Genomic DNA, 25,656 nt, shown 5'->3' on the forward strand with positions numbered 1-25,656 from the left:
TAATCGTCGCTACTGATTAACAAAAATTACTGACTGAAATTACATTTTATGTGTGAAATATAATAACTTTAAGATTGACATTCATTTTCCAGGCAGGCTGTGCCCCACTTGCCTCCCCCCTGGACGTCCATGATGATATGTATTAAGTCTTCTACTCCAAGAAAGTGGTTGTACAGTGTAAACATTCAGATACACGTTGCAGTCTTATTGAACTATGTAGTGAAATAAAAAAATGAAATTAGCCTTGTCTATAAAAACACAATTTCTGAACCTTTTCAATGTAACCAATGGAGGTACAAAATACATAGTACATTTCGTCTGCCACTTCAGGACAAAACGTGAAGTGCACAGCAACTTTGGCTTCGTTAACATCCCTTCTGCCGCGCTATCTCCAACAACGAACTGTAAAATTTGTTCGTGAACATTGGGTCTCTTTCTAAAGGGTTCTGAAAAGCCTGAAATGGTACGTTTACTATAACTTGACAAGTTTAAAAACAAGACGCTGCAAATAGCTGTTGCGCAGCTCACACCACATTTCCCCACTCCATTCTCTGCAGCGACGTTTGTTCGCAGTGTTGCAACCTGGAGGGAGCGGAATGGTCTGAGGATTTTCAACGAAATTTGACATGTTTTTATAGACATGTTACGTGGAACAAATACACAGAACGTATTAACAAGAAAACTACCCTTCACGTTACAACTCGCGTTAAATGAAGGGCTCGGGTGTAAAACATGGTAAACGACATTTTGAAAAGGTTATTAGAAGCTATACCTCTTTCAGTGCTTGCCTTTTGCATACAATTATAACGGTCTTACTTCAGTACCTAACATTCGACGCTCGATATGACGACATGACATAATATGACATTGCAAGGGTTGAACATTGACATTGCTTTCAGTTGAACTTATGGTGTGCTGAAGGGGGTGTGGAAGAGAATTAAGGGGTCGCAAGCATCCACTCGCGCCCCCTGACCCTTACACACCCTTAAATGCAAAATTCTGAAAAAAAACCCTGGTGAGGAGCGTTTTGACCACCGTTAAAGGTATAATTCCAGCATTCGCTCAGAGTGCTGAAAGAAAGAAATTTGCAGGTGACCAACCGCTGGATATGAACTCTACTCAGACAGAAGGTCGATTTCGTGCAGTTAAAGTACATACTGGTGACGAGGCACTTACATAAAACAGCAGCTCTTGCTCATAGCAATTCATTGTGTATGAGAACCAGAGGAACGTAACTCCAAATATCCGGTATTAAATTTTGTTAAAACAGTCTCCTCTGAACAGCTTTATTTGGCTGAGATTGGCAAGCTTAGCCACTCTGGTTTTCACACGACGAATTATAAATATATACAATTGTACATTGGGAGGACGGTGTACTTAAGCAAGTAATTGGCAACACTGATGTCGTATTTCACGTTTTCAATGCCTTACGTGCTTGTTGTGTTGAAACGAGCCTGGTTCGAATACCTGACCACATTGATATGCGGTGTGGGGTGTCCCGTTTCATGCATGCACGAAACGCTTCGACCTGAAGGTTCGGTCATTGAATAGATATTTTTTGAGGGGTTCGAAAGATGGGATCGCAGAAATTTGCTGAGGCTCGAATATAGCACCGTGGGTTTAGGGGAAAGTGCAGCCACGCGCTGCCAGGAGCGACATTAGAGAATATGCATAACAGCTATTTTACGAAGGTAGCTTAGTGATGCGATAAAGAAAGCAAAGTTCCCACCACACTAAAGCCGGCTTTAGACGAAAGCATTTCCTTTTAACATTTTTGCTAGCATAAATGCTACCTAAATGCTTCCAAAAATCTTCTAACAAATAGTACTTTTACACGAAAGCATTTTATGGAACATTTTGGTTAGCTGTTTCAATTACAATGTACAATACATACAGCACGAAAGGCACGTCGAGTTACACCGTCTATGGTGAGTGCACGGTGTTTACAATTGAAAAGGCTAAAATATTCTTCCATACGTGTGCAGTAAACGTTGTAAAGTATGTATTTAATCAGCGCCTTTCTTCTCTACCTAAAACCATTTAATACGAAGCGATATTCCTCTCGGTTGAATAGTTATCGTCGTTTAAAAGTGTGAAGTGATACATTGTTTACATCTCACGCGCCCGCCATTATATTCTACTCGTGACCATGAGGTCGCTTCTGATTGGTTATGCTACAAAAAATGCTACAGAAATAGACCCGGTTCTATCCTTGAGAAATGCCATGAAATATGCCATGGCATCTGAAATGACAAAAGATATTTTACTATACACGGTAGCTTTTTGGTCATGGCATAAATGTTAGGAAAAATGCTAAGGAAAATGCTTTCGCCTGAAGCGGGCCTAATGCATTTGCAATAGTTTTTCAGAATTCAGTTTAAACTTAACTACGCTTAAGACACAAACATATACGTGCACCCTAATATCACAGATAAGGGTATATATACCACCCATATCTGTCCTAACATGTATGCCTCATTCGATTCAATTTACTTTATTGCTCATCCTGGTCTATCAATCACAGAATTTAAAGGGCAAATCAATACAACGATAAGACATTAAAAACAATAAAAACTCTATGTTAGCAATTACGAGAAACCCTTTTGTGAGAAGATATTCTAGAATCTAAAGGTTGAACAATTCATCACTGAAAAGCAATCACCAAATAACTCAATTTTCAGCTAATTCAACTTCACCAGCACGCAGATATAATCTTCATGTTCCGCACATGAACATTTTGTCTAATTGTGGAACTTTACAAATCTTTCGGGCACCCTTACTCGTTCCTTTCAATACTTCCACAAGCATGTCGTTTCATATCGTGAAATGAACCGAGGAGTGCGAATATGTAAATATCACGTGAACGTGGCACTATAATTTTTTGTCCGTACACTTGCCCTGTAATCATCATGCGATTTTTTTTCACCTTCTAAACGCGCATATTACCTCCCCCGTTCACTGCTTTCCGCATCAAATATTTACACACAAACACTTGATGCAGTGTACGTAAGCTTCGCAGCGCGACGTGCACGCTCTCTCGCGACGAAACGCAAGAGCTTCTGGCGATACTTGGCAACATTGCAAGTGCGAATACAGCACCTGAATTATCGGATAGTGTGCATGTGAAAGAACGATTTCCATCTGTCGCGCGCTCACAATTAACACTCTGATTGTACGACTTCCGTTTAGGAAATCCTTTTGGCATGGCAGGACAACAATGTGAATGACAACAATCCATAAATCAGCTTATTTCTGATGGGTAAGTCGGCTTCCTTTTTACTTCCACGTTATTCTTGCATTTGATACGTTTTAATGTTAACATTTTTAAAGTTAATTTTCACCTAGCCTTCATATTTTTACAAACCTTCGTTTCATCGCAATTAATAAGTTGTATTTGCCATAATAAAACATTTTAGGCACAAAATATAGGCATGCCAAGCTCTGTGGTGTAGTGGTTGTTGTTACAAACTACAAAACCAGGAATACAAGGGTTCAAATGCGAGATTGCTAGATGGGGAATTGTTGTATCATTGTGTTTGTACAGTGGGATCCATGAGTATTACCGTGGAAATTGTCCATCACCATGTTCGTGCACTTTATTTGACCCAGTAAGAGCTTCAAGAATTAAAAGAAAACTCAAAACAAGCCATTGACAACTTCTGCACCAGCATACATAAAAATTCATCGCTTAAAAAGTTAGGATATAAGAAAAAAATTAATGAAAATAGTCATGGACAATTTGCACGGCAATAATCATGGATTCCACTGGACCACCATTCATTCTAATGTCGCATGTAACAAAGACGGTTGCAAAATAGTGATAACATTTGAAGAAAAACATGTCCAGAACTTCGCCTTATTTTCGTGTACAAAACAATGTAAGGAAGACCACATGCTTATTATTTTAATACAATTTTATACAATAAGACATTTTCCATGCTATAATGTACTGTAGTTATAATGAAATAATATTATTAAAACGTTTATGACTTAACTCTGTCCTTATGTGAAGACTGTAGTAAATCTAATTTGTAGTGTTTTGCATTGTTGTAAAGTTATGAGAAAACAATAGTACATAGAAAAATGGTTTTGTTTTAATGAACAAAACACGTTTCGTTAAGCGTTTTGGTAACCATAAACAAAAGATTTGGTAGCTTCCACTAAATTTAATAATTTTAACTAAATTATTTTGGTAACTCTAATCAAGTGTGCACGATTACTGACGGAAGTTGGTTGTGGTGAACAATATCTGTTTGTTTCCCATTTAAACAAATGTTTGGGTACGAGAAACTATTTTTTTGGTTTATTCCAAACTAACTTTTTCCCTATGTAATAAGTTGTATAGTTGATATATTTATCCCCATTATTGACAATCAGAAATGTTGCAAGGAGGTAAAATGTACGCAAGGGAAAGTTTTGCCTTGTCAACAATATATTGATTTCATATTGATGAGTGAAACAGAGAAAACCCATCCCCAATCCTGGATTCGAATCCAGGACTACCTGGCGTCGTAGCGCGCTCTGCTAGTCACTTCACCACGGACAGGCACGTATTTAGAAATTTATTTGGGGGGAGTCTGTACCAAGCGTCTCAATAATAATAATAATAATAATAATAATAATATAAAAATTTAAAATAAAATAATTATATTATAATGATATTAAATTTGGATTAAATTTTTTTGGGTGCGTCAGCACTGAGGCTATTTTGCACCCGTCACACTATACGGGGTCCAGCCCCTTACCATAAAAAAAATAAAAGCGTGTCTGGAAACTAAAATTTCCTTACCTTGGTTAAAAGCTGAGGCTAAAAAGGGCGCATAGACAAATAAGGACAAAACACAGGACGACACAGAATTATACTGGCCATGGAGCCAGTCTCCAGAGCCTCGTTAGTCTGCAGTCCAGGGTGTACTACGTGGAAGTGAGGTTGACTATTGAGTGCACCCCTTACACCCCGATATTAAATTAAAATAATACTAATTAATAAATATTGAATTTATATTGTATTGCTATCATTACAGTAATAGGTTGATTGATGGATTTAGTTTATTTTGCGTTTGATTAGTTTATTTTGCGTTTTGTGCCTCTTGGCTAATTTGCGAAGATGGGGATGAGTGATGAAATTGATGAATGGACATTCACAAACAACGAAGCCCAAGCGGGATTCGAACCCGGACCCTTGGATTCACAGCGCGATGTGCTAATCACTCGGCCACAGGGTCCGGCTACGGTAATAGGTATTAAACGATATAAGAATAGAGATGTAATAACATGTATTCATTATCTAGCGTATAGTTAAGATCGCTAAACTTTATGAAAGCAACTGCCCTGGGAAGGAAATCAGTGCCAAATAGATAAAGAATTGAAAATTTATTAAAAATAACAAGGAAGAATAAGAATCGGAGATCTAATTGACGAAAATGAAAGTTTCAGATTAATATCTTTGGTACTGTCATTTAAAGTTCGGCGCAAGTAAATAACCTTCCATTATACAGGAAATGCGAAACAGATATATTTTCATTGCTTAGCTAAAGTTAGTACTTGGTAAGTCCTTCAGGAAGGGGGGGGGGGGGTCCGGACCCTTGGGCCTCGCACCTAAATACTACGCTGACATATTAGTCTCAAGCGTCTCCCAATAAAATAATTATATTGTTGTTATGTCATTGTACTACGTAAGCTTCTGTTTAGACACACACACACACACACACATCAAATTAATGTTATATAAAGCAATTATAAAAACTATATATATTTACTGCCTTCAAATATTTTGAAATAAATAACCCTCGATTATACAACAAATATTAAAGAAAGCATATTTTCATTATTTAATTTTTGTTCTTGGTAAGTCTTTCGATCGAGCCGGGGTCCGGACCCCCTGTGCCCCCTTAAATACGTTCTTGACCACGGAGGTCACCTTCTCAAAATTTGACTGGGTTGCTGTATTTTCCCGCTCGTGCCTACAATAGGCTTGGCTATGGACGAATCATTTAATTGAGTCGTCTCATTCCATCCTTCTTCGTCGCGGTTAGCTTGGGAGTACTAATAAGCGACGTTAAAATACCAGTGCTATCTCTCATGTACTAGTAGATTGGATTCCTCCAAGGGTTGTCGTGTCTTAACGTGGAACGGCGCCGACAAACAATGCCATTACGCGTCATGAAATTTACAAAGTGGCAGGAAATTTAGCGAATGAGCCAATTTGCCTGCAACAATAAAACTCCAAGTACAATAAGCCACTTAGGAGACGCGCATAAAATTTAGCGCTCTTAGGCAGGGACGGCGCCAGGGGTGGGCACGGGTGGGCAAGCGCCCACCCAAAAATTTCTGTGCCCACCCGATTGCCCACCCAATCAAATTCAATAAGTACATATACTTGGAGATATATGAATAATTCGATAAATAACTGTATTCTGGTGTTCATAACATGTATATTTTACTTGTAAATATTATCTATGCTTGAAATATTCACATATTATCAACCCATAAAAAGCCAATTTTGTCATTAGAAAGTGAAAGTAAATACTAGAGCTATTGAAACAAAAACTGTGATCAAATTAATACTTCCATGAATAAAAGCAGTTAGTAGCTTAGGAGGCTCAAAATTATGCAGGGTATGATCAAGATTAGATCAGAATTTAGATTGAACTTGAGAACTGCAGTTCCGGGACTCCACATATTTATATAAATCCCAGCCTGGGTATGGTTAAAATAATCTCCAAATAAACAAATAAAATCATCATCTTAGCGTTACTTCCTCCGGCAACACAATACATTATTTTGACTTTTTAATTAGCTCGGCATTAAAATTCCAGAATTGTCCCTTTTTTTTATTTCATTACAATTTTTATATACTTGTTATCTTCAAATATCAATATGGTATGCGAAATATCAACTTTATATTCATTCTACTAATAAGAAGGATTCACAATAATCACTACAATACTGCAGTGAATAAATTTTAATAAACTAGTTATGTATGGAAAAAGCTACAGAATTATTCAATTGCTAATGAGTGACTTATCCTATTTAGAAATCCTCGTCCCACACATAAATTTTGCCATATGAATCAGCCGAAAATGTCAACAGAATCTGTAGATGCAGCTGAAGTAAAGAAAAAAAAGTTATGTCACGAAGTATCCAGAAGACTATTTTATTAGTTTGTTTTTAAATCCACTTTTATGCTCAGAAAGGCTAATCGGGACTAAACCTACAGTTTAACGTGGAACCAGTGTGCATTGTGCTTCCACCAGAGGAGGGGGAGTCGAACACAGGACCTCTTCATTATAATGCGACAGCGTTATGCCTTTGGGAGAAAATATACAGAAAGAACTCGCACCAAACGTGGCATTTTATCACCACAGAAGATGCGTCCATTTTAGGAGGGTGATTGCCTGAGACAAATATTTGAGACTTTCGGAAAACAACATCATTGTTCACGGAATTAGCTGCCTTGATCCACTAATGAAACGCTGTGCAATTGAAACTACCATCTCAACTTTCTAAGAGGTATGAACTAATGCAACTCCATTTTTGGAAGAGTAAGTTGTGGTTGATTTGTTATATTTAACCTTTAAACAACCGAGCCGGTTTTCGAAAGTAACCCCTCTCTCGCCGCGGCCTTTGCGCGCGATTTTTAAATTTTTACACTTATTTCAGAAAAACGTTATATCTCTGAGACTATTTGAGCAATCTACTTCGGATAACTTTTGTTTGAAAACAAAATCATCGGAGCACGCGACCGTGCACAATTCAGAAAGCCCAAGTGAGAAAAACGTGGTTGGGAGGGGCCAAGTCCCCAAATTTCAATGAAAAAACATCTGCTGTTTGCTCCCTCTTCTCCCGTTATTTTGGAAAATGGGCGCAAACTTTTGCATTGTTTTCAAAGAATAGACTTTCTGCAACAAAGGGAACTTAACTTATTTCAAGTCTCTAGTCATACAGGCTGAAATATGACGCAATATGTACAATCCTGCATTTTGGCAAAAATGGCTAATTTCCATATTAGAGAATAAATTAGTATATCTCGGAGACTATTTGAGCAATCTACTTCGGATAACTTTTGTTTGAAAGCAAAAGCATCAGAGCACGCGACCGTGTACAATTCAGAAACGCCAAGTGAGAAAAACGAGGTTCGGAGGGGCCAAGTCCCCAAATTTCAATGAAAAAATCTGGCGTTCGCCCCCTCTTCTCCCATTATTTTGGGAAAAGGGCGCAAACTTTTGCATTTTTTTCAAAGAGTAGACCTCTTGCAACAAAGTGGAACTTGTTTCAAGTCCCTAGTTCTCATACAGGCTGAAATATGACGCAATATGTACAATTTGCATTTTGGCTAAAAATAGCTAATTTGCATATTAGAGAAAGGGGGAGGGGGTTTGTTATCTTCCACATGACATTTCAATGTCTTATCTCAACATCTGTCAGCGTTTACAACCTCACATACAAGTATGATGGTCCTAAAAGCACGTGAATGTTGTAATCGGCACCATGAGTCATATATGACCCATTGGCTGTTTTCGCCTATACTTTCTATGGGTCATATATGACCCATTGGCTGTTTAAAGGTTAAAGTCATTTTTCTGCTAATTTTGATAATGACGACGATAAGGTTCAATGGTGATTAGATTTAAAGTTACGAAGGGGCGAAAACAAACACAAGCTGACACTCAAAATACAAACCCTCATAAATTATTACTTTGACAGTGGTTCCAAGCGCCAGGGACTCGTTGCCTGAAAGAATCAACTTTCCAGGGTGTGCTGCACAGGATAGAGGTTGACATTCTAGTGTGTTCGAAATGGTCACGCCATGCAACCCAAATCATTATGAAAAATAGATGAATTATTACTGGCACGGTGATCAACTTCGATGAATTCCTTGTGTCCTAAATCATTTTGTTACCTCAAAAGATATGTTCATGTAACAAACCATACGTGTATTGCTTCTCCCGCATTAGTAACATGACAGTTCAGAAAATGAATAGCAACTTAGCAAATAATCTCTTCAATTCTGAACAGATTTTTCGATCTTACTTGTTTGTGAGTGATATTCTGTCAAAATAGCCTTTCATTAGCCTAGGAATACTTCATGGACAATGAACAAAGAATTTGATTTTCGTGTGTGTTTTAAAGCATTCCCAATAAGACGTTCATTTTAATCCAAACATTCAGTGGCGGCGATTACGAGGACCGGGAAGCGGGGGATGCAGTTCCCTCCGCCACATTTTGCCACTTTTTGCCCCCGCACTATGGCCTCTTTATGCTAAGCCTTTACTACCAAGAAAAAGTATATTGTCCTTGCCCCTCAAATGTTGGCACCCAATCGCCGCTACTACAAACATTCAGATAGATTTCTCGGTTGTACAAACCTTGTAAGCTAAGAAAAGTGACCCCTAAGGAGAAAGAAAACTCTTTCAGTCAAAAACTTATACGATGAAAATACTATGCTCAGGAACATGCATTTAAATTACGAGAAACTTCACGATTATCTACCGTCGCACTTTCTATCATTGTCGCCGAATACATAAAATCAAGTATGTGCCTTGTATTTGCAACACAAGCTTAAACCTAATTCACATTTATTTCACTGTATTAAAACATGCATGAAAGAATGTGATTAGAATGTATGGCTGGGGTATGGCTGCGCATGGGTAAACACTTCCTTGAAATAAATGTGTCCTTCAGAGACAAAGCGAAAGGAAATGGAACAAGATGCGAAAGTAGATTAGAAAAGAATAAAGAGGAAAACAAGGAAAGGGAAAAGAAGTAAGAGGAAAATCGGTAGTGTAATAGATAGGTGATACATACGTCTTACATACACATACGTATATACTATATATGGTCTTACATTTATACTGCCCACCCTAATCTATCAATAAGGAGCTTCTGCCCACCCGGTCGAAAATTTCTGGCGCCGCCCCTGCTCTTAGGACTTGCTGTGCTCTGATATGTTTGCCTGCGAAGGGTGTAAACGCAGCAGAACGTTTAAGCCAAGCGTCAAGTTAGGTTTGCAGCAGGTTTTCGCATATGTATACGGCGCACGCTTTTAGAAGGAACATGAGTTCGGCCAATACCCAGCCAGTGCTACTGCGCTGTTGCCAAGCTAACTGCTAGCGCAAGGGAAGGACACAAAATTCGCGATGTGTCCATTATTTTTGATAATGCATGCACGGTATATATGAGTACAGTGAAATAATATAGTGAATATTTCTACACAGGATTATAATATCATATCACTGTAGCATATACGAGAAACCCATACCTGAAAGAAGCTTGAAGGTATTTATTTATTCATCACCGCTCTCGTCGTCTTCCTCGGTCTCCGCAAGGAAGTCCGCATGAGTTTTTCCAGGGAGGGGCAAGGAAGGTGCTTTTTTTCCAGGGGGGCAAACAAGGCACATTTTCCTTCATAATAGTGTTGTTCCCTCAAAACCATTGCTTAAATTTGAATATCATATTCATGCAATAATTAACACATATTATTGTGGCTGTAATGAAATTATATGTGGAAAATATATAATTTTTGGTTGACTTTCATTTTCCAGGGGGGCCACGGCCCCCCTTGACCCCCCTCCCGGACGCCCATGGGTCTCCGTGTCACTGATTTCACTCATTTCCGAATCACTCTCCTGGAGGTTAATGATTAGATTTTGCACCCTTGGTGCCTGTTCTACTGGTGCTACGTTTTGAGAGTGACATTATTTAAAATAAAAAGAACGCACGGACGGAACACACTATCGCACGAAAGGGCTGTATTTAATCCTTTCAGAAACTGTTCTTTTTGGTGCTCGAGTGAACGATGAGCGAATAATTTTACACCAAACTGACCCAGGCTTTCAATGTTCGAGAACGCCGAGAACTATGAAGGGTCATTGTTTATATCGAGGTGAATTTAACACCCACAGCTTTCCCTAGACACAACAACTCAGATGCGTCAACCCGGTGGCAACGAAAAATACAGGCTGAAGGAAATGAAAGGTGTTTCCCTTGTTTCTTCAAGGAACGATAACTCCGGCTGTAGGCGACGGAAATTCATGGGATTTGGACAGTCAGGTTCAAAATGTCTTTCCCCATCTTATGATGAACTTTAAAGTGGCGAGTTTTATGAAAACTTCTTGCGCGCAAGAAAAATACAGAACGCGGCTTTTAACTTCCGCGCCGCAGTCTCCTAACTGTACAACGTTGCACTTTTGCCATTGGTTGATCGCCACACACACCCTCTGCGTGGCCCCACCCGATATCGCTTCTAAAAGCGTGCGTCGTTATAGATCCAATCGTGTGCGCAAGAATATAGTTCCACTGAGACGGGTTCTATTGCGACACAACTGCATACTTGCAAGGAAACAGTTATTTAATTTGTAAAATGCAGACTAAATAATCTATCCATTGGCAGGTATGAACTTGATCGGTTGCAATCACTGTGCAGACGAACTTGGATCCGCAGATTCGCCAACTATGATCTCTATTGTGCTGAAGAATCGCTGAAGTCCAAGAGCGAGACAAGCAAGACTGAATGCGTTGCAGAGTGCGTGTAATCCGTGATACCAGTGTTGCACATTCCCACTATTTTAACCCTATGTTTATTGTGATTAATAATCGTGCTATACAGCGCCGAGAATGGCTGAATTTCCTATTCAGCGCGCGGTTTTACTCGAGTGTTAATCGCCGTGAAACATGTTTATTATTTGGACGAGACGTGCTTTTACTCGGCGGGGGAGGGGGCGTACATTGAATCAAACATTGAAGGATACCACCGTGCAAAACTACCGCCAGGGCTGAAGAAACCGACGAGAAAGGGGAAGGGGGAGGCTTATTGTTTCACCCACTGGCGGCAATGAAAGCTTTGTTGAAGGCACATATCTACTGTGCCGTGCAAAGGAAGGGAAGGGTGATTATCAGCAAAAAATGAGCAGACCAAGATTTGAATCCTGGTTTAGTGAAATGATTCATAAATTGAAACCAGAGTAAGGCAACAGACAATGCACCTGATTGCATATATCACCAATAACAAATCATACTTTTTTGGTGGTATAACTTGAAGTGCGTGTGTCTTACAGTAACGGATGTTTTGCGAACGAAGCAACCAAGTTTTTCATAAATGTATTTCTTCCTAAACCAAAAACAATAATTTGTCATTAAATTTGTTTATTTTTCTTTTTGCGTGCTGGAAATATACACACATGCTCTCATGTTTCGAAGATATTTCACACTTATATTAAGTAATGACACATTTATTAAATAACCTATCCGCAGAAAGTAGTTTTAAAATTTTATGTTTCAGGAGACAAAGAGAAGCAAAAATACATTCCGCTTGACATGCATGCGGGTTTTGATGTGTTGTCCGGTTGGCAATACTGTGGATTTTCTCAAGAGTGTGCGACGCAAGCAGCTCGGCGGTTGAGGAAAGACTGGCACGGAAGATTCTGAGCTCAGTTCTCGCGCGGATTGATACATAAAACCTGCTGAAAAGTTAGCTTAGTGGCAGAAACTTTCCCTATATTAACTTTTCGCGCGGATTGTAACTATTTTGGAAATTCGGAAAACGCCTTCCGATTTACATGCTGATTTGTTCCATCCTTCAGTTCCATATATTTTCTTCACGGCCCCTTTACTTTCACATATTAATCTTCACCATTGTCACTTCCATATTAATCTTCACTGTCTCGTTACTTTCATATGTTACTCTTTTATCTACAAGGTGAGCCTAAAGAAATTGAAAGTTTCAAAATTTTACAGAAACAAAGAGTTTTATTGACTGGCAGAAATACTTACATGGTTGGAAGAGTATGCCCTGAAGTTTACATGGCTAAGTTACAAATGTTCTATGTGTGACCCCTTTTGTAAGACGATATATATCAATCCTCTCCCAGTACTTTTCCTCGTGCACAGACAAACAGTTTGCTCATATTCCTTGCTCTAATCGTAGATGGACTGCCTTGTGGGTGGTTATTATAACCACCTTTTCTACCTGGCTAGCGGCCATATTGCTCGACTGACTTCAAGGTCGATCACATGATGTTGACGTCACGAAAACAAACGAAAACTGGAGGCCGTGAACATGAAGATTTTCTGTCTAAAACAATACAGTCTCCACAGGACTCTTCCCCAGATCTTCCGTCCGTGGCAGTGTGCCAACTTAGCTCTCTTGGAGCTAGATCTGGCTATTTCCTGCACTCGTTCGGCTGTGAACTGGGACGCCCAACCCTGTGCCTCTCTATGATGCCATCACTGGTAACGGCCCACATAGACCAACTTTTGTCATAGTTATACATTTTGCACGTGACGTGATATTGTTATATTAGCTGCGTCGCCCTAATCCCTCTTATCTGCCAAGCTACTTCTTTATAACGCCGTGTTTGACGTGAAATTGACATAATATTGTTATCAGGGAATTCTTTATTTCGATTTCATACGACCATCGGTGGATTATTGAGATGGGCGATGCCGCCGGATCTAGATGTTGAAAACTAAGAATAAATTATCATCAGTAGTATAGTGTCCCCGGTTCACAGCCCGAAAATGGCGCTCGGTGGCGCTCGCAGTGTTACCAACTCCTTACTTGAAAAAATCACCAAGGTTTTTGTTTTTGGGTATAACCTAACCTCAAGCAAGGAGCTGGCAACACTGCTTGAGGCTTTTCTCGCAGTGTGGCCAACTCCTCACTTGAAAAAATTACCAAGGTTTGTTTTTGGGTCTAACCTAACCTCAAACAAGGAGCTGGCAATACTGCTTGAGGCTTTTCTCGCAGTGTAGCCAACATCTTACTTGAAAAGTCACTATGGTTTTTTATTTGGTCTAACCTAATCTAAAGCAAGGAGCTGGCAATACTGCTTGAGGCTTGTCTTGCAGTATTGCCAACATCTTACTTGAAAAGTCACCAAGGTTTTTGTTTTTGGGTCTAACCTAACCTAAAGCAAGGAGCTGGCAATACTGCTTGTGGCTTTACAGTGCATAAAGCAATTTGCCAACCTACTGGTACTTTTGCCTTAGCTTTTTACAAAAAAAAAAAAAGAGAGAGAGGGAAGAGTTAAACAACCGATAGTGTTGCTAATATTTACCTACAGCTTTTTTTTACATGGCAAGGGCTTAGCCAAATTTATATACTGGCGTAACATACACTGGGCAAGAGAGCCGGCAACAAATATATACTGCCGTAAAAGAGAGAGAGGGATGGATGGATGGTAGCACAGTATGTGTGTGCGTGTGTGTGTGTGTATAATATGAAGCATTATTAACTAGAGTGTGTTGGCAACTCGCTTATAACTAAAAAAAATAGAGATGCCAATGTTGCTGTAAGATAAAGAGAGAGACTAAGCTGGCAACAGTGGTGAGCGAATACGTATTATTTCCAAGTCCCGAGCGCCAATGTATATCGTGATTTTTGCAAACCTCTCTTGCGGCAACGATGTGCCACACATACATGTACGTATTTTTTTTTTATTTTCGTATTGTGGCGCAAACAAACAAATAATAATTGTTGTTTTTAGGATGCCTGGCCCCTAACCCCGCCAGGGTGCGTGGTGCCCAACCCAAAAAGGTTCTAATGGCTGCGGCTCTAGATAACCACACCTCTGTAGGGTTTCACGTGTTTTTTTTTTTTTTCCCCCAAACTTCCATGAAACTCTACAGAGGACCTCCGTAATGCATGCAACGTGTACTAACGACTCTAGTGTTATTTGATGTTGTAATATTTTTGGATATAGAATTTTGTGAGATATAGATAATAATAATTATGTTTATTATAATATTTTTTGATGAAGATGGAGAATGTATGTGTGTGTTACAAATAAAGTTGCATGCTTATTTTTTCTAGTGTGTGTGTATGTGTATGTGTTCTTGATGTTCGACAGCATCTGAAACGATAAAAAAAAGAATTTTATTGTTAATTTTCTCATGTAAAAACAACAACAACAAAATTTTTGTGCAAAAATTCTGATTGTTTTGTGCTATAGTGCAAAAACTGATGATATTGTAATTCATAACTGATGAAATTAATATTGTAACTGATTTTGAACTAGTGAAATTTTCGTATTGTGCTATTGAAACTGATTGTGCTAGTACAGAAATTTCTTATTGTGCGAGAAAAGAGGTTAAAAACTTGTTAAAACTGCTCTGTGACCCTCTCGTTCTTCACGTCGTGGACGAAGGACTTCTCGGCGACCAGGATGACACTGCATACGGTATCCTCGGGCAACGGACTGTTGAACTCGCAGACGATCTTGATGTTGGTTCGATCGTTGACCACCACCTGCTTTCTCTTAGATGTGTTGATGACGAACATGGGTCTGCGGGTTTTGAATTCGCTGGGCGTGTAGTACATGTCCATGCTTCCCTCGGTCACGCGTTTGAAAGAGGTGTAAGCTTCGTAAAGTTTGAGGTAATCGTCTTTGGTCATGTCGAGGTTGTAATTCTCGCGCGGGAAAACTTCGTTGCGTCCATTTTTCAGATAAACATTCTTGATCTTGCAGTTGTCGAACTTGCTGGAATTTTTTTCCTGGTTGTTATCGCGTCCGGTCTGAAAAAGCACTACGACGAAATCTGGCATGTCGAACTGTATGTTGTTGAACTGTGTCGTCACGTCGAATTCCATGTGACTTCCCGACGCCATCTTTTGCACACACTGGTAACTGTGAAAGTGAATCGGTACCTGCGGACTTTTCAAGATCTCTGCTTTGTACTTGAGGGCGTAGTTTGTTTCGTATTCCACGATCGGCATTCTCAATTCCATGCTCCGGATGACGCACTTGGCTGCTTCAGGTAATGTGTTGGCTATCGGCGTGCCGTCGGCGTTCAAGTTGGTGTATCGCATCAGTGCGTTGTTGTCGTTGGCTGCTCTTCGAAAAGTGACGCGCAATCCTCCCTTCCACATGATCTCCTTGTAGTCCGAGAAGAATCCCGGCAGCAGACGCATGGGAAAGAGCGCCGTGTGACTTGTCGTCGATATTTTGGTCCCTGCTTCGAAACCTCCCGCCTGGTAGTATGCTGCGTCTGTTTTGGATAATTTCAATGTTCCCACTGCCGTCGACGTGATGCCTGGATAGTCTATTCTGTCTATGACGGTGTTGTGTTTCCTCACCTCCACCTGCGAGAACAGGTGAGGCACGAAGTTGTCAACGAGTATCAAATTTGCATTGGGCGGAAACGCGTCTCCGCTTTCCTTCTTCACCACGTCGAATTGAAGGTAGAGGTCCGCTCTGTGAGGATGAACGAACCCATCCCCTACGTCCACGTCGTATTCGATCTCCCTGTTCGCTTCGTTCAAATTGGCGAACGTGCGACGGTTGGGAGGAAAAGATTGCAATTCGTAACTTTCGATTTGCTCCATTTTTACTATGTGTGTTATTTATTATACGTTGATCTCCAGGATGGCAGTGGTCGTTGCACCTGCGAAATCCACCACGTCTCCTTTCTCGTTTGTCACCACCAACTCTATGTCGTCTATGCGGTTGCGGCATACTGGAAAATAGATCGGCGAAGAGGGTGTGTAGATGATCGGTTCCATGAATTCGGAACTGGGTTTGAACGTGGCTATGATTCCTGTCTGCTTGTGACTTCCCAGTAACCCTCCGTCCGAGGATTTCGTGATCATGCCTTCCGCCACGTTGCAGTGTACGTTCAGAGTTTCTATGGCTAGAAATTTGGGAATGTTGGTTGCCGTGTGTTTGATGCCAGCTTCGAGTTTGGTGTTGTTCTCGAAACCTAAAAGTTCTCCCATGGTACCCAGGTTTATGGTTTCCGTCGCCGATAGGATTTCCACTCTGTGCGTGACCGAATTTTGAGAAAGGTACGTGCCTTTGGGTAATTGAGCTTGCAAAGTGGAAAGATTGTATTGGCCTGGCGTGACGACAATGTGTTCGCTTCCGACGCTAATTTTGTTGTTGTGCTGCGTGACGTTAGGTATGAGGTACATGCTGTAGAATGCACGCAGAGCTACGGATTTAGGATAGACGATGTCGTCGTGCAGCGTGAGTTTCAAGATTGAAGATTCGCTCGTGAGATGGAACACGCCCATCGTGTTTTAGGTTCCACAATGCTTTCTGAAAATGTTCCACCGAGGGGTTATTTATTTTAGACATGTATGCGAGAACGGAAAGGCATAGGTGGCCGCAGTTAACATCGGTGAAACCCTGGATGCGTTTGTCATTGTAGTAGAGGTTGGCAACACTGAGATACTTCACCAACCTGGCAGGTGGTGTGCCACCGAACGAATCGAAAACAAATGCATTGTTATCGTCAATTTTGAGGTAGCATATCCAATGTGTACCAGGATTTTTGTAACTGTCCAGGTTGACCACGCCATACTCCCTTTTCTTCACAGCAGAGGGTAGAGAATCGGACATGAAAACACCCCTGAAGTTTTTTATTCCCAACAGTTCGATCAGAGATTCAATATCGAAGTTGGACAGGGCTTCTTCTTTTTTTTATATTTCTTCAAAGCATCGAGGTTGCTTTTTTTTTGTTTTTTGGTTATACCTTTCCCCTTCTTCTCCATTGTCAGGTTGTGACGTTTCTGTTCTTCCAATTCTGCCTTGTTCTTCTTCGAGTCGATGACGGTTTTTACGATGGCGGCGCTACCGCCGGCCAAACTTCCAACGGCCCCTAATGCTGCCAGGATGGCTGGGATGCTGAATATGAAACCTCCGATCTTTTGCTGTTTTCGCGAACGCTGCAAGCGTCTCAATTGAGGTGTGCTGAGAAGTAATTTCATTCCGTGTCCTTTCGTCAAGCAAGAACGTTTCTTCTCGCGTTGTTTCTTGGTGAGTAACCCATCGAGGGCACCTAGATTTTTCAGATTGGAGTATGGTATCTGGTACACGACACCCTTGGGCTTCATGATGATGCTCTATATACTATCTTCACGGTATGTTATTTATATATATGTTCTGAGATTTTTTTTGTTTTGTGTAATTTTTTTCGGTATGTTATTTATATATAAAATGTTCTGAGATTTTTTTTCCGTGTAATTTTTTTTCAAGGATATACTCCACACAGAGCCGTTACACAAATTCTATTACATGCTTTGTTTTCTTACCAAGAAGTTCCTTTGTACCCTTGTACACGATTTGAGTTTTGTTCTCGATTAAAATAGCTAGCTTCTCGTCGGATAACATGTTAGCGTATCGATCTGGTAAAAATAGACTGTATTGTGCGTTGAGCAACAGACGCGCCTTGGGGCCATACTGGGTAGAAACAATTGAACCGGAAGTTATCGTGTAAGGTTTGTCCACTTCTAATTCCTGAATTTTTACATATTCGACTGATGAATTTAGCATTTGTTTTAATGCTTGGGCGTCTAGTGATTGTTTACTCATTTTATAAATGGCAAACACAACTGGAGTTTTTTTTTTTTTTTTTACGTAGTGTTATTTATATACCGAAGAAATTTTTTTCACGGTTCGAGAAATTCTTTTATTTCTACACACCCCATCCAAGTTTTTGTTTCGTGTTCATGGCGATGGTGGTGCCCAGTGCTGCAACTCTTTCTCCCAGCGAAGCGTCTCTGCTAACGAATCTTTCGAAAGCTGCATGTTCCAATTTCTTGTCTGCTTCGTGACGTGCGTCCAGATCGGTCTGCGTGGTGTTGTAGGCGATGTCGTGATCTTTGCATGCGGCGTCCAACGGATTCACACCCTTGTCTCCTCTCTCCAATCTTTTCTCGAGTTTGGTACCTGGTCCGCAGTACTGGTAGCCAGGTAAATGCATCTCGAAAGGTAACTTGTTGATGATGTCGTTCACGAGACCCTTTCCTTCGGCCACGTTCCAGAATCTCGGAGGCAGCGTGTTGATGATTTTGATGAGGTACCCTATGCCCTTGTCGTCGTTTACGATGAAGTTGGAAAGTTTCGTGCTGATCATGTCCACGATGCCAACCTTCTCGTTGTAGAAATTACGATTGCCTGCATTCTCCTCTCCTGCAATAACCAACAACCTGTCTATGAGCTTGCGCACGTCGTCCACCCACACAAACTCTTTGGGTAGGGTGTTGTAGAGTTTGACGCCGCTGCCTGTTTTCACCTGGTTCCATATCGGTTTGATGAGATTCCTGTACTTCTCGCCGCTGCTCGATTTCACCCTATTCTGCGTATCGTCGTTGTTTTGGTATAAGGCATCCGTCATGATCAAAATTTCCTTGTAACTCTGGTAATCTTCGTCGGTGTAATCCTTCGGCTGCTTTTTGGCAACGAGTTCCCACAGTCCCACCGTACCCGGATACCTGTTCCAACTATCCTTGTCGCCTAAATTAATTTTAATGTCGTTACCTTCGAAGGTAACTTTTGATTTTCCAATCTTCCAAACCACACCACCACCTTCGTTACTCTCCATGCTCGGATACAATCCGAACACTTCATCCTTGTCGAACTTGCCCGTGCTCAGGTAGTCTCGTGCCAAAGGTCCCAACTCGATTTTATCCAAAGACGAGGGCGTGCTACCTATGGCTCGACGTCGTGCCGGTACGTCCTTCAGTTCGAATGGTGTCGAAGGAATGCTCGAAATAGGCGTGGGTACGGTGTAACTTTTAGCTGCAAGTGGTACAAGTTCATTGATCAAATTTTTATTTTGTTCTGTGACGCCTTTAATTTCTTTACCTAGATCGCTGATGGCATCGATCACAGGTTGATCTTGACGTTTCTTCTCTTCGTAGAATCCGCGATTCTCGGATTTCCAACCTTTGAAGCGTTTCGCGAGGTAGTTTCGCAACTTGAGATTTTCGTCTTCGATTTTTCGTTTCGCCATAACGTTATTTATACATGTCGTTTCTCACAACGTTGCAACGTTTAGAAAGTCGTTGATTTTGTTTCTGTATTTTCCGTCGTTGGGTTTTCTCGTCATGTCGATCGTCGCGAATCCGAAATCGTCACTGTTCCAACAGTGGGAGCAGCAGCGTTCCGAAAATTGATTGTAGTTCATGTCTCCGCCTACGTAGTCATCGTACGCGTGCTTGAGGTTGGTGTGATCTTGACGAAACAAACATATGAAATTAGCGTTGTCGCGTACTAACTGTTTTGGAATTTTGGAAAACGTTTGAGCTAGGAAGAAGCAATCCATTCCTTTGTGACGACCTTGCGTGAAAAAGTTGCGAATTTCATTTTGATTTTCCAGGATGACATCGTCGAACACAACGACTGAATTTTCACGACAATCGTCGAGTGGTTTTATTTCAGATGCGAAAGTTGCAATGTCCAGACCATCGTACAGTTTTATCAGTTGCTGGTATTTCGCTTGTTCGAGACTTTTCGAAAATACGTAGAGGTGCCTGTTCTTCCAATCTAACCAATTCGGTGCGAGGAGAAAATTGTCCACGAGCAGTGTCGTTTTCCCACACCCTGAAGGGCCTACGATTAGACAACGGATGCTGTCGGGAAGCAACTCGCCGTTTCTTTTCTTCGTTTGATTTTCCGAATCAGGTAGACGTTTCACGACATTCCACGCACTCATAGAATCACTTCGTTCGCGTCGATCCAACTCTTTTCCGGAAGCCCCAGCCATTTCACCAATAGTTTGTCACCTTTTCTACGCAATACTTTCTCGATGAGGTACGTGTTGGGATGTTTTGTTTTAGAGAGTTCCTCTTCGTAAAATCTTCCTTTCAAAATCTCGCCGCTACTATCTTTTATTATATATGTGTGTCGGTTTCCGGGTAAAACTCGAACCACCGTAAAAAGTTCCATACTCCAATTTTTTGTGAACCCCTTCTCGAAGGTGCGTTTGAATTTGCTGATCCTCACCTGGTCTCCAATTTTGAATTTTGACTTCTTGGTAGTCGCGGGAGTGTACTTTGGACAGTAAACTGTAGAAATTAAACGCTGCTCGTCGGATTTCGTAACGTCAGCTGGCTTCATGCCTATGGTTCTGTGTACTGTATTATTATAAGTGTCGACGAGTTCCGGCAGTATGTCGACCCATTTGTAATTTCCCCGAAGCGTGAATCGTTTCCACATGTGTGTTTTCAAGGTTCGATTAAATCTTTCCACGATGCTGGCTTTGATGTGACTGAAAGTTGAATAATGCCGAATGTCATGTTTTTGAATAAACTTTTGGAATACGGCGTTGTAAAATTCTTTACCGTTGTCTGTTTGCAAAAACCGTGGCCGTCTGCCGCTTTCGCGAAAAATTGTCTTGAATGCTTCCGTGACGCACGTTCCCGTTTTGGCTTTCAAAGGTAGAGCCCATGCGAATTTCGAGAACGTGTCTATGACGGTAAGGAGATACTTGTTGCTCTTGTTCAATTTATGTACGTTTTTCAAATTGCCGCTGCTCATCTCCACGAGGTCACTTTGCCAGAGGTCGTCGATTCCCTTGGTCACCACCGCCAAACGTTCGTAGTTGCGGCGTGCAGGTTTATGCAATTCTTCGACGATGGCTTGCCTAGACATTTTTAGAGATTACGTTTGAAGAGAAGCACCAGCGTGATGGGATTCAAAGAAGGTGGCACCTCGCTCGTGTTTTGAATGATCAGCTTATCGCCGGCACTCACGTCGAAAACAGTAAGATCTTCGTCTTCGTGTATTTCATATATGTTGCGCGTTTCGTTCCAACGTGCCAGAGGAATGTTTCCTGCTTTCTGAACACCACGATTCGATATCAAGGTCATGGTGGGAACGCTAGCTTTTCTGCCGTGAGACCAGTACGAAAATTCATTTATCTGAATCGTGCCATCGAGGAGAAACTTGTAGTACGGATGATAAGGATGTAACATGTACAGTTTGTTACCTTCGACGAAAGTGGAGATTCTCTGTTGATTGGGTACGCTGTTGATTTCGATGGCTTGCAGAGAATGCAGTTTAGCGAATTTAGTACCGTGGACCGTGCTTAACGTGTCTTGAATGCTCGTCAACGCACTAGCTTCAGCATGAATATTTTTAATTTCTTCGTTGATCAACTCCAGAGACGCCTGAAGCGTAGCGATGGTGGTTTGAACGTCGAATCGAACCTTGCTCATTTTCATCACGCGCTGGACAACATACAGGCCGACTTGGAATCGTTACGGACGAGCGTACCTTCGAGCGAAGATTTGGAAAAATTGAAAACAGCCGTGACGGCACTATCCGAATCGAGCGACATCAAAAGTTCGTTGAGCGATCTCGAGAGTAGGGTGGCCAATCTCCCCACCTCCAAAGAATTGCACGCTTTGAAAAGAAACATATCACGTATGCTGAAACGACTGGAAACGGAAACGGCGAACGTGGAACAGATTCGAGACGAACTTGCTTCGCTGGTGTCGACGTTGCCCACTTCGCAGAGCGTCGCCGACCTTCACACGCAGTTTACCGAGATGCGAAGCATCGTGAACGATCTTACCGAGAAAAGTTCGAAATTAAATCAAGTCGAGAACCTTCAGAGTATTGTCGTCAACATCAGAGATCAAGTTGGAGTGCTTGAATCCACGCAGGAATCGACGCTGGCCTCTTTCGGTGCCAAATTACAAGAACTCAACGAAAACTACAAGCAGTTGAACGTGGAAGTGAAAATCAAACCGTCATTTTCTACTGTAACGAATACCATCGTCGAACATTTGTTGCCCTTACAAAATACACTGGGACAGCTTCACAGCAACCTCGTTAGCGTCGATACTAAATTCGCTAAACTGCATTCTCTGCAAGCCATCGAAATCAACAGCGTACCCAATCAACAGAGAATCTCCACTTTCGTCGAAGGTAACAAACTGTACATGTTACATCCTTATCATCCGTACTACAAGTTTCTCCTCGATGGCACGATTCAGATAAATGAATTTTCGTACTGGTCTCACGGCAGAAAAGCTAGCGTTCCCACCATGACCTTGATATCGAATCGTGGTGTTCAGAAAGCAGGAAACATTCCTCTGGCACGTTGGAACGAAACGCGCAACATATATGAAATACACGAAGACGAAGATCTTACTGTTTTCGACGTGAGTGCCGGCGATAAGCTGATCATTCAAAACACGAGCGAGGTGCCACCTTCTTTGAATCCATCACGCTGGTGCTTCTCTTCAAACGTAATCTCTAAAAATGTCTAGGCAAGCCATCGTCGAAGAATTGCATAAACCTGCACGCCGCAACTACGAACGTTTGGCGGTGGTGACCAAGGGAATCGACGACCTCTGGCAAAGTGACCTCGTGGAGATGAGCAGCGGCAATTTGAAAAACGTACATAAATTGAACAAGAGCAACAAGTATCTCCTTACCGTCATAGGACACGTTCTCGAAATTCGCATGGGCTCTACCTTTGAAAGCCAAAACGGGAACGTGCGTCACGGAAGCATTCAAGACAATTTTTCGCGAAAGCGGCAGACGGCCACGGTTTTTGCAAACAGACAACGGTAAAGAATTTTACAACGCCGTATTCCAAAAGTTTATTCAAAAACATGACATTCGGCATTATTCAACTTTCAGTCACATCAAAGCCAGCATCGTGGAAAGATTTAATCGAACCTTGAAAACACACATGTGGAAACGATTCACGCTTCGGGGAAATTACAAATGGGTCGACATACTGCCGGAACTCGTCGACACTTATAATAATACAGTACACAGAACCATAGGCATGAAGCCAGCTGACGTTACGAAATCCGACGAGCAGCGTTTAATTTCTACAGTTTACTGTCCAAAGTACACTCCCGCGACTACCAAGAAGTCAAAATTCAAAATTGGAGACCAGGTGAGGATCAGCAAATTCAAACGCACCTTCGAGAAGGGGTTCACAAAAAATTGGAGTATGGAACTTTTTACGGTGGTTCGAGTTTTACCCGGAAACCGACACACATATATAATAAAAGATAGTAGCGGCGAGATTTTGAAAGGAGATTTTACGAAGAGGAACTCTCTAAAACAAAACATCCCAACACGTACCTCATCGAGAAAGTATTGCGTAGAAAAGGTGACAAACTATTGGTGAAATGGCTGGGGCTTCCGGAAAAGAGTTGGATCGACGCGAACGAAGTGATTCTATGAGTGCGTGGAATGTCGTGAAACGTCTACCTGATTCGGAAAATCAAACGAAGAAAAGAAACGGCGAGTTGCTTCCCGACAGCATCCGTTGTCTAATCGTAGGCCCTTCAGGGTGTGGGAAAACGACACTGCTCGTGGACAATTTTCTCCTCGCACCGAATTGGTTAGATTGGAAGAACAGGCACCTCTACGTATTTTCGAAAAGTCTCGAACAAGCGAAATACCAGCAACTGATAAAACTGTACGATGGTCTGGACATTGCAACTTTCGCATCTGAAATAAAACCACTCGACGATTGTCGTGAAAATTCAGTCGTTGTGTTCGACGATGTCATCCTGGAAAATCAAAATGAAATTCGCAACTTTTTCACGCAAGGTCGTCACAAAGGAATGGATTGCTTCTTCCTAGCTCAAACGTTTTCCAAAATTCCAAAACAGTTAGTACGCGACAACGCTAATTTCATATGTTTGTTTCGTCAAGATCACACCAACCTCAAGCACGCGTACGATGACTACGTAGGCGGAGACATGAACTACAATCAATTTTCGGAACGCTGCTGCTCCCACTGTTGGAACAGTGACGATTTCGGATTCGCGACGATCGACATGACGAGAAAACCCAACGACGGAAAATACAGAAACAAAATCAACGACTTTCTAAACGTTGCAACGTTGTGAGAAACGACATGTATAAATAACGTTATGGCGAAACGAAAAATCGAAGACGAAAATCTCAAGTTGCGAAACTACCTCGCGAAACGCTTCAAAGGTTGGAAATCCGAGAATCGCGGATTCTACGAAGAGAAGAAACGTCAAGATCAACCTGTGATCGATGCCATCAGCGATCTAGGTAAAGAAATTAAAGGCGTCACAGAACAAAATAAAAATTTGATCAATGAACTTGTACCACTTGCAGCTAAAAGTTACACCGTACCCACGCCTATTTCGAGCATTCCTTCGACACCATTCGAACTGAAGGACGTACCGGCACGACGTCGAGCCATAGGTAGCACGCCCTCGTCTTTGGATAAAATCGAGTTGGGACCTTTGGCACGAGACTACCTGAGCACGGGCAAGTTCGACAAGGATGAAGTGTTCGGATTGTATCCGAGCATGGAGAGTAACGAAGGTGGTGGTGTGGTTTGGAAGATTGGAAAATCAAAAGTTACCTTCGAAGGTAACGACATTAAAATTAATTTAGGCGACAAGGATAGTTGGAACAGGTATCCGGGTACGGTGGGACTGTGGGAACTCGTTGCCAAAAAGCAGCCGAAGGATTACACCGACGAAGATTACCAGAGTTACAAGGAAATTTTGATCATGACGGATGCCCTTATACCAAAACAACGACGCTACGCAGAATAGGGTGAAATCGAGCAGCGGCGAGAAGTACAGGAATCTCATCAAACCGATATGGAACCAGGTGAAAACAGGCAGCGGCGTCAAACTCTACAACACCCTACCCAAAGAGTTTGTGTGGGTGGACGACGTGCGCAAGCTCATAGACAGGTTGTTGGTTATTGCAGGAGAGGAGAATGCAGGGCAATCGTAATTTCTACAACGAGAAGGTTGGCATCGTGGACATGATCAGCACGAAACTTTCCAACTTCATCGTAAACGACGACAAGGGCATAGGGTACCTCATCAAAATCATCAACACGCTGCCTCCGAGATTCTGGAACGTGCCGAAGGAAAGGGTCTCGTGAACGACATCATCAACAAGTTAC

The 25,656-nt window shown here is 41.6% G+C and overlaps 1 protein-coding gene across 12 annotated transcripts in view; it reads left to right on the forward strand.

Annotated features, from left to right (window-relative positions):
- The window catches only part of by (focal adhesion protein tensin), an 826,913-nt gene that overhangs the window by 557,891 nt on the left and 243,366 nt on the right, over positions 1 to 25,656 (forward strand). Inside the window, exon 1 of one of the 12 annotated variants that reach the window (XM_083142286.1) lies at positions 3,131 to 3,259. The exons of the other annotated variants lie outside the window; for them this stretch is intronic. The gene's annotated coding sequence lies outside the window, so the exon portion shown is untranslated. Of the gene's footprint in view, positions 1 to 3,130; positions 3,260 to 25,656 lie in introns of those variants that run through there. 12 annotated transcript variants of the gene reach the window in all.

Source organism: Lepisma saccharinum, chromosome 20 (assembly GCF_977018435.1).
Source record: "Lepisma saccharinum chromosome 20, izLepSacc3.1, whole genome shotgun sequence".
Lineage (NCBI taxonomy): Eukaryota > Metazoa > Arthropoda > Insecta > Zygentoma > Lepismatidae > Lepisma > Lepisma saccharinum.